This window comes from Mustela erminea, chromosome 12 (genome assembly GCF_009829155.1).
Source record: "Mustela erminea isolate mMusErm1 chromosome 12, mMusErm1.Pri, whole genome shotgun sequence".
Taxonomy (NCBI): Eukaryota; Metazoa; Chordata; class Mammalia; order Carnivora; family Mustelidae; genus Mustela; species Mustela erminea.
In genome coordinates this window covers 21,426,273-21,440,466 of record NC_045625.1, presented here as the reverse complement: position 1 = coordinate 21,440,466, position 14,194 = coordinate 21,426,273, and the positions used below count along the sequence as shown (strand labels likewise).

The window sequence follows — 14,194 nt, the reverse complement described above, 5'->3', positions numbered from 1 at the left end:
CACGACCCCTAGGATGTTCGGGATTTCCGACGTGGCAGTGCGAAAGAACCCACACGCACGGGTCATTGACAAAGATGGGAACCTCCTCGGGTCTTGGAGGACAGCTAGCCCTCTCCTTTTTGTGACAGTTTCTGTTATGCAAAGCCTTGGGTATATTACAGTTTAGTGAAAGCACTTTAAAAACTTGCAGCTCACACTTGGAAAGCAGGGTGATTATTATTACCAAGATCTGTGATAGAATATAGGAAAGGTCTCCAATATTGAATGACTGTGATGGCGCCAATTTGACATAACTAGATTTCTGGGGATGGTATTAAATGTGACATTTAGGGGCATCTGGGTGGCTCAGTGGGTTGAGCGTCGGACTGTGGGTTCGGCTCAGGTCATGCCTGATCTCAGGGTCGTGAGATCAGGCTCGCTCTCAGTGGGCAGTCTGTTTGGAATTCTTTCTCTCCCTCTGCCCCTCACCCGGATCTCTCTCTAAATAAATAAATAAAATCTTTAAAAAAATAAAAATAAACGTGACATTTAGCTTGGGTTTAAGGACTTAGGAAAACACTAAGAAGAACAATGAACAAGTACTCAGAAGACCGGATATTTGACTCTTGGCTCCTATACCCCAGTATGACCTTGGATAGTGACTTAATATGTCACAGTAGCTGTTTCTTCATATGTAAAATTAAATCCATGATATCTCCTCACAAGGGTTCAGTCCTCAATGAGAATTGAATAAATGTGAGAAATCCCCTATACAGGACCTGCAAATACATACTTAATGACTTGGGGCTCAAGACTCAGAAGTTCTGTCAGGAAAAATTTTGTGAATATGGGTGTAGTCATTTGACAAAGGTTTTATCAAGTCCTTTGGAGATGGGGAGATGTACCCTGTTCCTCTTTTCTTCTGCTACTGCAAAAATCAAACCATATAAGGAATCACAAAGTATAAATCATATTTGATGGAAGTGTTACTGCTTTAAGGGTCCCATCATGCTAATGTAACAGCAATTGTAGTTGTAAGGTGTTTCTTTCTAGCTTTTTTTTTTTTTTTTTTTGAGGTGAAGTTTTCCATGTTGCTTTGTAATCTGTTTTTAATGACTACTTCTAGTGGGTATACTATAATTTAACCATGGATTATTTGTTCAGAATAGCTTTCCAGAGCTGAAAATACTGAATCAGGGACCTAAAGGCTCTTCATTCATGCTTTCCAGTGCAGTTTATATAATATGGATTCCTATAATGAGTATGCCAAGTTCACTGTATTCTCCGTAGCATTGGTGAGATTTAATTCTCACTGGCAGTTGACTGAAGAATGGGTGGGGACTAGGGAACAGACACCAGAGGGTTAGTTGCTTATTATTTAGGGTATAAAGTGATTGAGGAAAGACTTCAGAAAAATGGGAAAGAACTTCTCCCTTCAGGGAAACCCAGCATCTAAAGTCCCAATCTTTGTTCTTCTGCAGTGAAGAAAGGTAGTCCTCCAGACAAGCAGCCAGAAGGCTCTGGTGACACATAAGGAAGCCTTGGGAGGATGGAGAACTTCCAGAAGACAGGGCAGCAGAAACTCTGGCAGCTGCTGCCTTCTTTTGGGTTTGGGAATGGGTAGGTTTGGCATGAGAGTGGTGAACATGTTAGTAAGATATGAACCAAGAAAGACAGACAGTAGAGAAATTTTGCTGGGAGGAACCCCAACACTCTATTCTTGCCATTTTCTTGAAGAGACAAATTTGGAGGCTGATTTAATGAATCTGTAATGGTTGCCTCTAAAAGTTTCTTCCCCTAAAGTTTAATACTGATTTGTCAGTGAATAAAAGCTTGATAAAATAATTTGTCCACTTTGGGGCAGTTAAAAACTGGTATGTCTGGAGAAGGTAACATATTTAATCTTGATCCCAACAAGAGGTTTACAGTACTACAAATGTCTCTAAGCAGGAAACAAAAATTGGAGTTACACTGATGGAGGAGGGAGTGAGAGAAAATGCTATAGTTTCCTCAGCCCCATTCAGTGTTACTGTTAGAGGAAAGGGATGTTTGGGGATGGTTTGGACCCTTGAAAACCAGACCTGAGTTCCATGAAAGCTATTTTAAAGTTACAGAGATGGACTTCTAAGTGGAACACCTCCAGAAACTTTATTGTTCAGACTTCATTGCAGATGCTCTCTCCTAAAATGAGGAAAAGGACTTTGATTAGCTGTATGTGGAATTTATTAAAAACAAACAAAGTGGTCAGATTTTATTTCTGTCATAATGGAAAATTATGAGTAAGCTGCCAGAGAATATCATTTCTGGATAATGTAGAGATCTAATGAACTAGAGTCATCCAGTTTGGATAGCCTCATCCTTCCAAATTATCCCCTTGAGGCAATGAGGATATAACCACTACTTTACTCAAGTTATATCTGTAGGCTAGAATGAGGGCAGGAAGTCCATGTGGCCTTTGCTAAGAGCAGGTCAGATAGAATAGTGGGAGAAGTTGATGAGTTCCAGTGGCTCTGGAATGGAGATACAGAAGCCTGTATGGAATTTCACTATCATCTCATGGATGTAGCAGATGTCTACCTGGGACCGCTTCATTTCTGTTTGCTATTTTTGTTTTATGCTATATCTTTCTCCATAATAATAGGAAGCCCTCTGAAAGGTGAACTTATCTAAAGAGCCAGCCAAAAAAGGAGGGAGGGACGCGGGAAGACTATGTCATCCTTCATAGCCATGTGCAATTATTGCTGGCAGATGGAAGAAGAAGCTGATTTTATGTTTTGTTTTGTAAAGTGCACAAGTAGATTCCATTTCTGGAACAGTGTATCCAACAGAAATTGTTCCTTTTCTTGAACTCTGAAATAATTTAATTGTAAATTCACTGGAGCTGAGAGTCTTCTTTCTCCCTCCCCCCATAGTTTTTTTTTTTTTAAGATTTATTTATTTTAGAGAGAGAGAGAGAGAGAGCGTGCTCACGCGCATGTGCACACACGAGCGGTGGGGGAGGGGCAGAGGGAGAGGGAGAGAGAGAATCTCAAGCAGACTGCACACTAAGTGGAGAGCCCAATGAGAGGCTCAGGCTTACCATCTTGAGATCACAACAGGAGTCAACGAGTATGAGGCTCAACCGACTGCACCACCCAGGTGCCCCTACCACCATAATTCTTTTATAATCTTTTAATTTCTCTTATTAGTTTGTTCAACTCTCTTAATCTTTTTAATGTATGTGATATAAGAAGCTATATTATATTTTCATTATAACCTTATAGTGGTATGCATCAAAACTTCTAATAATCAAGGATCTGTGAATATTGATAATACATGTATCACCAAAATGGGAATTTATATTTGTGAAATATAGTAGATTTATGGCTCTGAGGTTTTGTTGGTCAAATACATGCCTCTTTGAGAGAGAGAGGGTTTTGTTTTGTTTTGTTTTTGATGATGGTTGTTAAAAAAGTACACTAACATGATTTAAATACAGTTGGTGAAACAAGAAGATACTATCACACTTGATCATTGTTATTTTAGCAACACAGATTCTACCTGTGCATAGAGAGATTGAGGAAAACCAGAAAAAGAAGGATGGGTAATAATGGAAGGCAAAGGCACTGGTCAGATGCTTTCATCAAGTCATGCTTAGTTCATATTCTCAAGTAACTTAAAATTGCAGTTCTCAGCAGCACTTTAAACCATTATGATCTCACACACTGCTTTATATTTGCTTCATAATGTAAGCAACGTTAAGACAATGAGATAGTATTTAGTGTATTTGACTACTGGGGATTCAGGGAATTCATGGACTTTGGAAGTTAAGTAAATGGACTCTCACTTGCTGTGTCAACATTAGATCTTTTTATGTGGATATAGCACTTATCACACTGCATTGTAAATACTGAGAAGCCCTCCCCTCTCCACTAAACCATCTCCTTGCCTTTTTGTTTGTATATCCATGGCACCTGGCCCAGTGTCTGGCACATCGGATAATGAATGTTTGTTAAATGAAAGACTGGTATCTGGAGATAGATTGAGTGGATTTCTGACATTTTGACATTGTTATGTGAAGCTTACTGTGGCATTTTTATCCTAAATGTAGTTTTAAAGAGTGGTACAGATAAAGTAGATTGGATGACTATGAATGAAAAATTCCCACATGAGAGAAAAATTGCCTTCTATTTTTAAGGAGAAGTTCTGTTTTGTTTTTTAAGTGAGAACATTGACCCTTTTTGAATACAGATAAGAGTTGGATGAAGTAGATGAAATAAGGATGGCCTGGAAATCAACAAATGATGGAACAGGTGGAAAGAATGTACTTAGAACATGGGAAAATAGACTAACAGCATTTTGTAAAATCACAAAAGAACAGAAAAGGTCTTGGCAGTATTACTGGCTTGAAGGTTATCTGATAAGGTAACATAAGTAGTGAGAGCCTTTTACTACTCTACCCTTGTCTTGGCAGGGAAGTCACAGAACACTTTAGTTTCTTTTTATCAGCATGATTGATGTAGCAGGCATTTAGCACTTATGAAGAATGTGGCACGGGGTGGAGGGGGGTGGATTCTGAATGCCCGGCCCTTTTATGTTACTGTTCATTGTTCCTTCCTAGTTTATTCTACTCAATCCTTTCTGTAACTGGTACTGAGGTAGGCCCTAGGGGACGAAATCATAACAATCAAAAGAGCACAGTTCTTCCCTTTAAGCTTTTAACATAACAAGAAGACAGATACTTATTGTTCAGTTATTATTTATTTAAGTTATATAATAAAGATACATGTAGATTATATTACAGCACTGAAAGGATACAATTACTTCTTCTTTGGGGACTGGAGAAGAATGTACTCTTTGGTCTGGATCTAGAACAGTCATTACAGGTTGACAGTGAAGGGACATTTCTGGTAGAAGAGGGAAAACTTGATCAACAAAAACATGGAGACATGAATGTGCAAGACTTATCCAGGAATAAGGTGTAGTTTCCTGAGGTATCATATAATAGTGAGTGTTTTCTCTACCAGTGATCACTTTTATTGTATTTCTCCCAAGGACTCTCTGTTTTGGGGAAAAATAGCTAACTGAACTTCTTAGTATTACTGTTTCTTTTTCAGCATCGATCCAGATTAATCATTCATAGTAATTGGGTATTTGTAAAAATAATAAACATGTAAATTTCTATTACAGTGTGATGCTGATAAACAGAGAAATTAAGTAAACTTGTTGGCAGATGGTTTTCATTTCACATGTCAACTCTGGTCATGACTCCCTGAAACATTTGCAAAGGTTTTGAGTCCTGTCTGGGTTTAGTGGAAAAGATGAGATGATCGATAGTGATTTCTCCCATGGGCCCAGAAGAAGGGTGTGGTACTTTATGTACCACACCTGCTGTTTCTGCTGTGAATTCAAAAATGCTCTTTATTTTTTACTGATAACGTAATTTTAGCTGTTATTCCCTACTTAGGGCAAAGGTTGACTATACACCAAATATGTTTAACTTTAGTTCTGTGATGACACATGATGTTATCAACAACCAATCAGAGCTTCTGATTGACATAAAAACTACTGAGTTGATATAATTCTGGCCAGAAGCTGAGCACTTGAGATTTTAAATTAGCTTGTGGGGATTTATCATAGATAAAAGAACATTTTGAGATATTCACAGCACAAAAACCTTTACTGCATTTTTCACAGCTATTAGAGGATCTAGTACTTCTAGGTTAGAAGCCTGTCAGGTAAATGGTAGGGAAAATGTTTCAGGAGACTGGAACATCTTTGGGATCAGTTTGATGTTTGATGAACAACCCTTTAATCTGTGTTTAGGAGTTTGAACTTTATGTATTGAATAGTGACCAGACGTTTTAAAGTGGAGAAATAACACAGTCTGATGTTTCTTTCAGAAAGAAAATTCTGGTAGCAATATTGAGAATGGCTTTGGGAAGGCTGGAAGGTTCTTGTCTGAATTCATTTCCACCATTTTCTGGAATCTCAATTCCTTTTTGATAACTTGAAAACCTCTTAGTTGGTGTATTTCAATTCATTTCGCTTAATTTTGCTTCTTTTAAAGCTACAGTCACACTTACCTTCTTCTTCTTCTTTTTTTTTTTTTTTTTTACTGTGGGCCATCTTCACTTCATCTCCTTATCTTTCCAAGAAGGTATTGTAGACTGACATATACCAGCACACGTAATGGAATTGTTCTTAAGGTGGATAGTGGTGTTCTAAGTGTTAGATTTGAATGCTGCTCTTCATTTCTCCCTCCTGGAACTATCTGTGGCATTTGATGTTGTTGGCCATATAGCTCTTTAAGCTGCTCTCCTTTGAATCCCTCAGTGTTATTCTTTCCTGTTTCTCCTATCTTTCTAGTTGTGTCTTTTCAGTCTTCATAATCTTCTTTTCTTCTCCCTACACCTTAAACATTGCTTTTCCTTAGAGTTCTGTCCTTTGGGTATTCTTTTCTTTCTGTTTTCCAAGCTCTTCCTGATGAAACTCAATCATATCTGTGACAACTCTAAAATCTGTGTGTTCTCTAGGTTCATATTTTCAGTTGTGGTCTTATTTGTGGCACAGCTACCTAAAATTAAACGTTTTGGAAATCAATCTTATTATGTTTGCTAAAGCATAACCGAGGAGAGAAGCAGACTCTGCACTGAACACAGTGTGATGTGGTGCTAATCTTACCACCCTGAGATCATGACCTGAGCCAAAACTAAGAGTTGGACACTTAGACTGTGCCACCAAGGTACCCCTGTCATGAGAATCTTAAGAGATTACATACATATGCTTTGGGGCACAGAGTAACATGGTCCACACAGTGATTATAATTAGAAAATTGCAGGGCACCTGTGTGGTTCAGTCAGTTGAGCCCTGCCTTTGACTCAGGTCATGATCCCATGGTCCTGGCATCGAGTCCTGCATCAGTTTCCTTGCTCAGCAGGGAGCCTGCTTCTCCCTCTGTCTGCAGCTCCCCCTGCTTATGCTTTCTCTCACTCTCCCTCCGACAAATAAATAGAGTCTTAAAAAAAAGAAAGAAAGAAACTTCACTGTTAATCCTCAATATGATTGGTTGTTTAACTCCCTTGATCATTAAGTCTTACTTATTATACTTTTTAGTCTCTAAAATCTCTTTCTCCCTCATTCTCCTCTTTACAATATTGTCAGAGTGAACTTTCAAAAAATAAACACAACTACTCAGTGCTATTGTTCTCATTCTTTAAAACATTTCATTTTTGAATAGCACAGACAACACTCTAGCACTTTAGGATGGCATATGATGTCCTTTCTACAGTTCTTATCCAAATCAGTTTTTTTGGCCACATTTAGTACACCTTTCTTCCTGAATTTCCCTAGTGCTCAAGCTTCAGTGAATTCTTCCTATTCATTGATGCTTCTGTACCTTAACACTTGCTGTTACCTTGGTCTGGAACAAGGTTTAACTACATCGTACTTGCTTTTCAGGATCCAGTACTCGTTTCTTCTCTGCTGTGGATCCCATTACCAGTTGATCTCAGGCAGGGTTAGTTAGTCCTTTATTGTTTAGCACATCAAATTGCATTTTTCTTGCTTGTTAGATTCTTCTAGATGGGAAAGTTCCTGAGACCAGGACATTATCTTATCTTTTTATTCTCCCTTGAGTCTAAAACAAGACTTAATGCCCTGCATAATTATTTGCTGAATTGGAAATAACTAAGTTTTCTAAAAGCTCAAGTAACCAAGTGGATGGTGATACTCTACTCTTAACTGAAACATGGAAGGACAGATTTGGGTTTTGAGCATGTTTACGTTGAGATATTTATGTTACATTTAGGAAATGCTTAGGAGATAGTTGAAAATAGGACACAGGAAAAGCAGATCTGAGTGTCACTAGTAATTCGGTGATACTGCAAATCATGGAAATTGTTGAGGCCACATGTAGATAGAAGAGAAGACATATGAGAAGATAGTTCCACTAGTGACTAGGGTCAAGGAACAAGAAGAGAAATAGAACTGATGGCAGTTAATTTTCTTCCTCTTTAATAAGATGTAATGGCTTGGAAATAAATTTAGGGAAACAGATATTATTATTATTTTTTTTAATTTATTTAATTTGACAGAGAGAGATCACAAGTAGGCAGAGAGGCAGGCAGAGAGAGAGAGAGAGGGAAGCAGGCTCCCTGCTGAGCAGAGAGCCCGACGCGGGACTTGATCCCAGGACCTTGAGATCATGACCCGAGCCGAAGGCAGCGGCTTAACCCACTGAGCCACCCAGGTGCCCCAGATATTATTTTTTTAAGGATCATTTATATATATGTATTTCTTTAAAAATGGGGTTAATAAATTTTCTTTAAAAGATTTATTAATTTTTTTTTTTGAGAGAGAGAGAGGGAGAGTGAGTCGCAAGCAGACTCCACACTGAGTGTGGAGCCTGATGGGAGACCAATCTCATGATCCTGAGATCATGACCCAAGCTAGAACCAAGAGTTGGTTGCTCATCCGACTGTGCCACCCAGTCACCCCAATGGGATTAGTACATATTTTTAAGAATGAACAAAAGAGAGGGAATTAAGATAGTGGAGGAGTAGAGGACCCTAAATTTGGTCCCTCAAACAGCTAGATAGTTATCAAATCATTCTGAACACCTGCAAAATCAACTGGAAATCTGAGAAAAGAAATGCAATTCTACAGATAGGAAAGCAGTCACTTTTTGCAAGGTAGGAGATGGGGAGACTTGAATCTGAGATGATATATTGGAGGCTATGATGAAGGGGAGGGAGCTTGCTTAAGAAGGCTACCACAGGGCGCCTGGGTGGCTCAGTTGGTTGGGCGACTGCCTTCGGCTCAGGTCATGATCCCAGAGTCCTGGGACCGAGTCCCGCATTGGGCTCCCTGCTCCATGGGGAGTCTGCTTCTCCCTCTGACCTTCTCCTCTCTCATGCTCTCTCTCACTGTCTCTCTGTCAAATAAATAAGTAAAATCGTTAAAAAAAAAAAAAAAAAAGAAGGCTACCACAAAGCATTATAAGCAGTGGAACACAAAATCAGAACTTTTAGAAGCCTGCTACAGTGTGGTAGTCCCTGGCTTAAAGGTGCCTAGGTGGCAAAACAGGGCAGAATCCCAGGTGGGAGTTTGGTATCAGGATCCCTGGAGTCACAAGAAGAACAGGGGTGCCTGAGTGTGGCAGGTTTCCCAGGTACAAGAGTGGGGAACATGGCTGAAAACAGCAAGTTTAGGTGCTGGCTTTCTGCTCTGGGTTGCCATAAACCCAGGAACTGCTACACAGTTGTGTAGCAGCTCTCTTGGCTGGTGTCAAGCAAAAGGCGGAAGCATGGTGGGAGGAATAGCACAGGTCTGTGTGACCAGAAACCGTAAAATGTGGAGTTTTGAAACTCAGTGGTGTGCCTGGGATAAAAATGCTTGATCCCAGGCTGGGTGAATGCAGAGTTCAGACAGAAACCAGGGAGATGAGAGTGATTGACTGCTTTTCTGTGAGAGCCCACTGGTCTGAACTTTCAGCTTCAGGACTAGAGAGCAGGGTGCTGCCATTTTCCCCCACCCATCAGTGCTGAAAGCCTTCAGAGAGCAAAACAGTGCCACATAGTGGAACCCAGAGCAGCTTGTGCTGAGCCTGGGCCCCTGGCAAGGGAGACACATTTCTACTAGGGCAAGGCACTTGAGAATCAGTGCCATAGGCCCCTCCCCCAGAAGATGACCAGGAACAAGTGGCTTGCACCAAATTTACTGATCATAGATGGCTACAGCTCTTGGGAAAAATAGTATATATAGCATTTGTGGTTTTTTTTTTTTTTAATTCTTTAGTCTTTCAGTATCCTTTTCTTGTTATTATTTTTTCAATTTCTATTTTTATATATATGTATATATATATTTTATTCTTTGTTTCTTTTCCTTGTATTTTATTTTTTTGTGTATATATATATATATATATATTTGTGTGTATGTGTGTATGTATGTATATAAATTTTCTTTCTTATTTTGAGATCTAGTTTCCTTTAACAAGCAGACCAAAACACACCCAGGATCTAGTGTTTTGTTTTATTTTTTTGTTTCTTATTTATTTTTCTTCTTGTTTTTGTTTTTTTCTGATTTATTTTGTGTGTGCATTTTTTTTCCTGTTGTTATTGTTATTCTTATTGTTGTTTTTCTCATTCTTTCTTCTATTCTTTTCTGGACAAAATGATGAGACTGAGAAATTCCCCCCAAAAGAAAGAACAGGAGGTAGTACTCACTGCCAGGGATTAAATCAGTATGAATATAAGTAAGATGTCTGAACTAAAATTTAAAACAACTATTATAACGATCCTAGTGGGCTTGAAAAAAGCATAGAAGACACTATAGAACCCCTTACTGTAGAAATAAAAGAACTAAAATCTAGTCAGGCAGAAAATAAAAATGCTATTACTGAGATGCAGTCCCAAATGGAGGCTATAAAAATGAGGATGAAATAGACAGAAGAAAGAGTCAGTGATGTAGATGATAAAATGGTGGAAAATAAGCTGAAAAGAAGAAAGAAAACTACTGGATCTTGAAAGGAGACTTAGAGAACTCAGTGATTCCATAAGTGAAATAATATCCAAATAATAAGGGTCTCAGAAGATGAAGAGCAGGAGAGAGGGGCAGAAGGTTTATTTGAACAAATTATAGCTGAGAACTTCCCTAACCTGGGGAAGGAAACAGGCATTTAAGTACCAGGAGGCACAGAGAACCACCCCCCTCAAAATCAGTAAAAATAGTTCAACACCTCAACATATAATAGTGAAGTCTGCAAATTTCAAAGATAAAGAGAAAATTCTGAAAGTATTTTGAGGCAAGAGGCCCTTAATCTGCAAGGGAAGAAACAAGGCTGGCAACAGACCTGTCCACAGAGACCTGGCAGACCAGAAAGGACTGGCATGATATATGCTCAATGTGCTAAATGGGAAAAATAAGCAGCCAAGAATACTTTATCCAGCAAGAATTCAGATTAGAAGGAGAGCTAATGAGTTTATAGGACAAACAAAAACTAAAGGAATTTGTGAACAGTAAACCAGCCCTGCAAGAGCTATTATAGGGGATCCTTTGAATGAAGAGAGACCCCCAAAGTAACAAAGATTAGAAAGAAACAGAGAGAATGTACAGGAACAGTGACTTTACAAGTAATACAGTGGTAGTAAATTCATATCTTTCAATAATGTAAATGGAGTAAATGCTCCAATCAAAAGACACAGGGTATTAAAATGGATAAAAAAATAAGACCCATCGATACACTGTTTATAAGACATTCAATTTAGACCAAAAGACACCTCCAGAGTGAAAGTGAAGGGTTGGAGCACCATTTATCATGCCAGTGAATATCAAAACAAAGCTGGAGTAGCCATCCTTATATCAGACAAACTAGAGTTTAAACCAAAAACTATACTGAGAGATAAAGAAGGGCACTATAGCATAATAAAAGGGTCTATCCAACAAGAAGATTAACAATTGTACATATTTATGCCCCTAACTTGGGAGTAGCCAAATATATGAACCAATTAATAACAAAATTAAAGAAACTTACTGATGATAATACAATATAATAATAAAATAATAATGTCTGTCATAGCAAAATATAGATCAGTTAAACAGATCAACAAGGAAACAAGAGTTTTGAATGATACACTGGACCAGGTGTATTTAACAGATATAGTCATCCTAAAGCAACAGTATACACATTCTTCTCGAGTAAATATGGAACATTTTCCAGAATAGATCACATGCTGGGCCACAAATCAGGTCTCAACGAGTACAAAAAAAATCCAAGATTATGCCATGCATAATTCTCAGACCACTATGCTTTAAAACTTGAAGTCAACCACAAGAAAAAATTTGGAAGGACCACAAATACATGGAGGTTAAAGAGCATCCTACTAAATAACGAATGGTGGGTGGGGAGGGGGCGCCGGCATGGCTTAGTTGGTTATGCATATGCCTTCGGCTCAGATCATGATGCCAAGGTCCTGAGATTGAGCCCTGTGTCAGGCTCCCTGTAGGGAGCCTGCTTCTCCCTCTCCTCCCTACTCATGTTCTCTCTTACTATCTCTGTCGGTCTCTCAAATAAATAAATAGAATCTTTATTTATTTATTTATTTTTAAAAGATTTTATTTATTTATTTGACAGACAGAGATAGGCTGAGAGGCAGGTAGAGAGAGAGAGAGGAGGAAGCAGGCTCCCCGCTGAGCAGAGAGCCTGACGCGGGGCTCTATCCCATGACACTGGGATCATGACCTGAGCCGAAGGCAGAGGCTTTAACCCACTGAGCCACCCAGGCGCCCCAATAAATAGAATCTTTAAAAAAAAAAAAAAAGAAAAAAAGAATGACTGCGTAAACCAGGAAATTAAAGAAGAATTTTTAAAAAATGCATGGAAGCAAATGAAAGTGAAAATACAACAGTTCAGAACCTTTGGGATGCAGCAGAGGTGGTCCTAAGAGGGAACTATATAGCAACACAGGCCTTTCTTAAGAAACAAGAAAAGTCTCAAATACACAACCTAACATTACACTAAAAGAGCTGGAGAAAGAACAGCAAATAGGGTGCCCGAGTGGCTCAGTCAGTTAAATAACTGACTCTTGATTTCAGCTCAGGTTATGATCCCAGAGTCCTGGGATCAAGCCCCAGATTAGGCTATTAGGCTTACCACTCAGCAGGGAGTCTGCTTCTCTCCCTCTTCCTCTGCCCTCCCCCCTCACATGTGTACTCTCTCTTTCTCTCTAATTAAACAACAACAACAACAAAAAAAACCCCACCAGAAACAGCAGATAAAGCCTAAATCCAACAGGAGAAGAGAAAGAATAAAGATCAGAGCAGAAATCAATGATACAGAAATTTAAAAACCTGTAGAACAAATCAGTGAAACTAGGAGCTTTTTCTTTGAAAGAATTAATAAGATTGATAAACTGCTAGCCAGGCTTATCAAGAAAAAGAAAGGAAGGACCCAAGTAAATAAAATCATGAATGAAAGAGGAGAGATCACAACCAACATCAAAGAAATACCGTTTTAAAAAACACATTATAGGGCAATTATATGCCAACAAATTCGGTAATCTGGAAGAAGTGGTTCATTCCTAGAAACATACAAACTACCAAAACTGAAACAGGAAGAAATAGAAAATCTGAACAGAACCATAACCACCAAGAAAATTGAAGCAATAATAAAAAAATCTCCTAACAAACAAGAGTCCAGGGCCAGACGGCTTCCCAGGGGAATTCTACAAACATTTTAAAGAAGAAATAATAACCAGTTCTTCTGAAACTGTTTAAAAAAACAGAAATGGAAGGAAACTTCCAAACTCTTTCAGTGAGGCCAGTATTACCTTGATCCCCAAACTAGACAAAGACCCCACCAAAAAGGAGAATTACAGACCAATATCTCTGATGAACATGGATGCAAAAATTCTCACCAAGATAACTAGCCAGTAGAATTCAACAGTACATTAAAAGGATGATTCGTCACAACCAAGTGGGATTTATTCCAGGGCTGCAAGGGTGGCTCACCATCAACAAACCAATCAGTGTGATACACTACATTAATAAAAGAAAGGACAAAAACCATATCCTCTCAGTAGATGCAGAAAAAGCATTTGACAAAGCACAGCATCCTTTCTTGATTAAAACTCTTCACAGTGTAGAGATAAGGGTACATACCTCAATATCATAAAAGCCATCTATGAAAAACACAGCAGATATCGTTCTCAATGGGGAAAAACTGAGGGCTTTCCCCCTAAAGTCAGGAACACAACAGATATGTCCACCATCACTACTGTTGTCCAACATAGTACTAGAAGTCCTAGCCTCAGCAATCAGACACAAAATGAAATAGAATGCATCTGAATCAGCAAAGAAGTCAAACTTGCACTTTTCCCAGATGATATGATACTCTGTGTGGAAATCCCAAAGACTCCACCCCAAAATTGCTAGACCTCATACAGGAATTCAGCAAAGTGGCAAATCCGTTGCGTTTCTATACACTAACAATGTGACAAAAGAAAGAGAAATCAGGAGTCAGTCTCATTTACAATTGCACCAAAAACTATAACTAGGAATAAACCTAACAAAAAGGGCAAAGGATCTGTACTCAGAAAACTATAGAACACTCATGAAAGAAATTGAGGAAGACACAAAGAAATAGAAAAATGTTCCATACTCATGGATTAGAAGAACAAATATTGTTAAAATGTCTATGCTACCTAGAGCAATCTATACATTCAGTGCAATCCCTATC

At 38.7% G+C, this 14,194-nt stretch overlaps 1 protein-coding gene across 3 annotated transcripts in view; it reads left to right on the top strand.

The window, feature by feature from the left end:
* The window catches only part of LOC116570055 (dnaJ homolog subfamily C member 25), a 28,107-nt gene that overhangs the window by 540 nt on the left and 13,373 nt on the right, over positions 1 to 14,194 (top strand). The gene's annotated exons all lie outside the window — the stretch shown is intronic.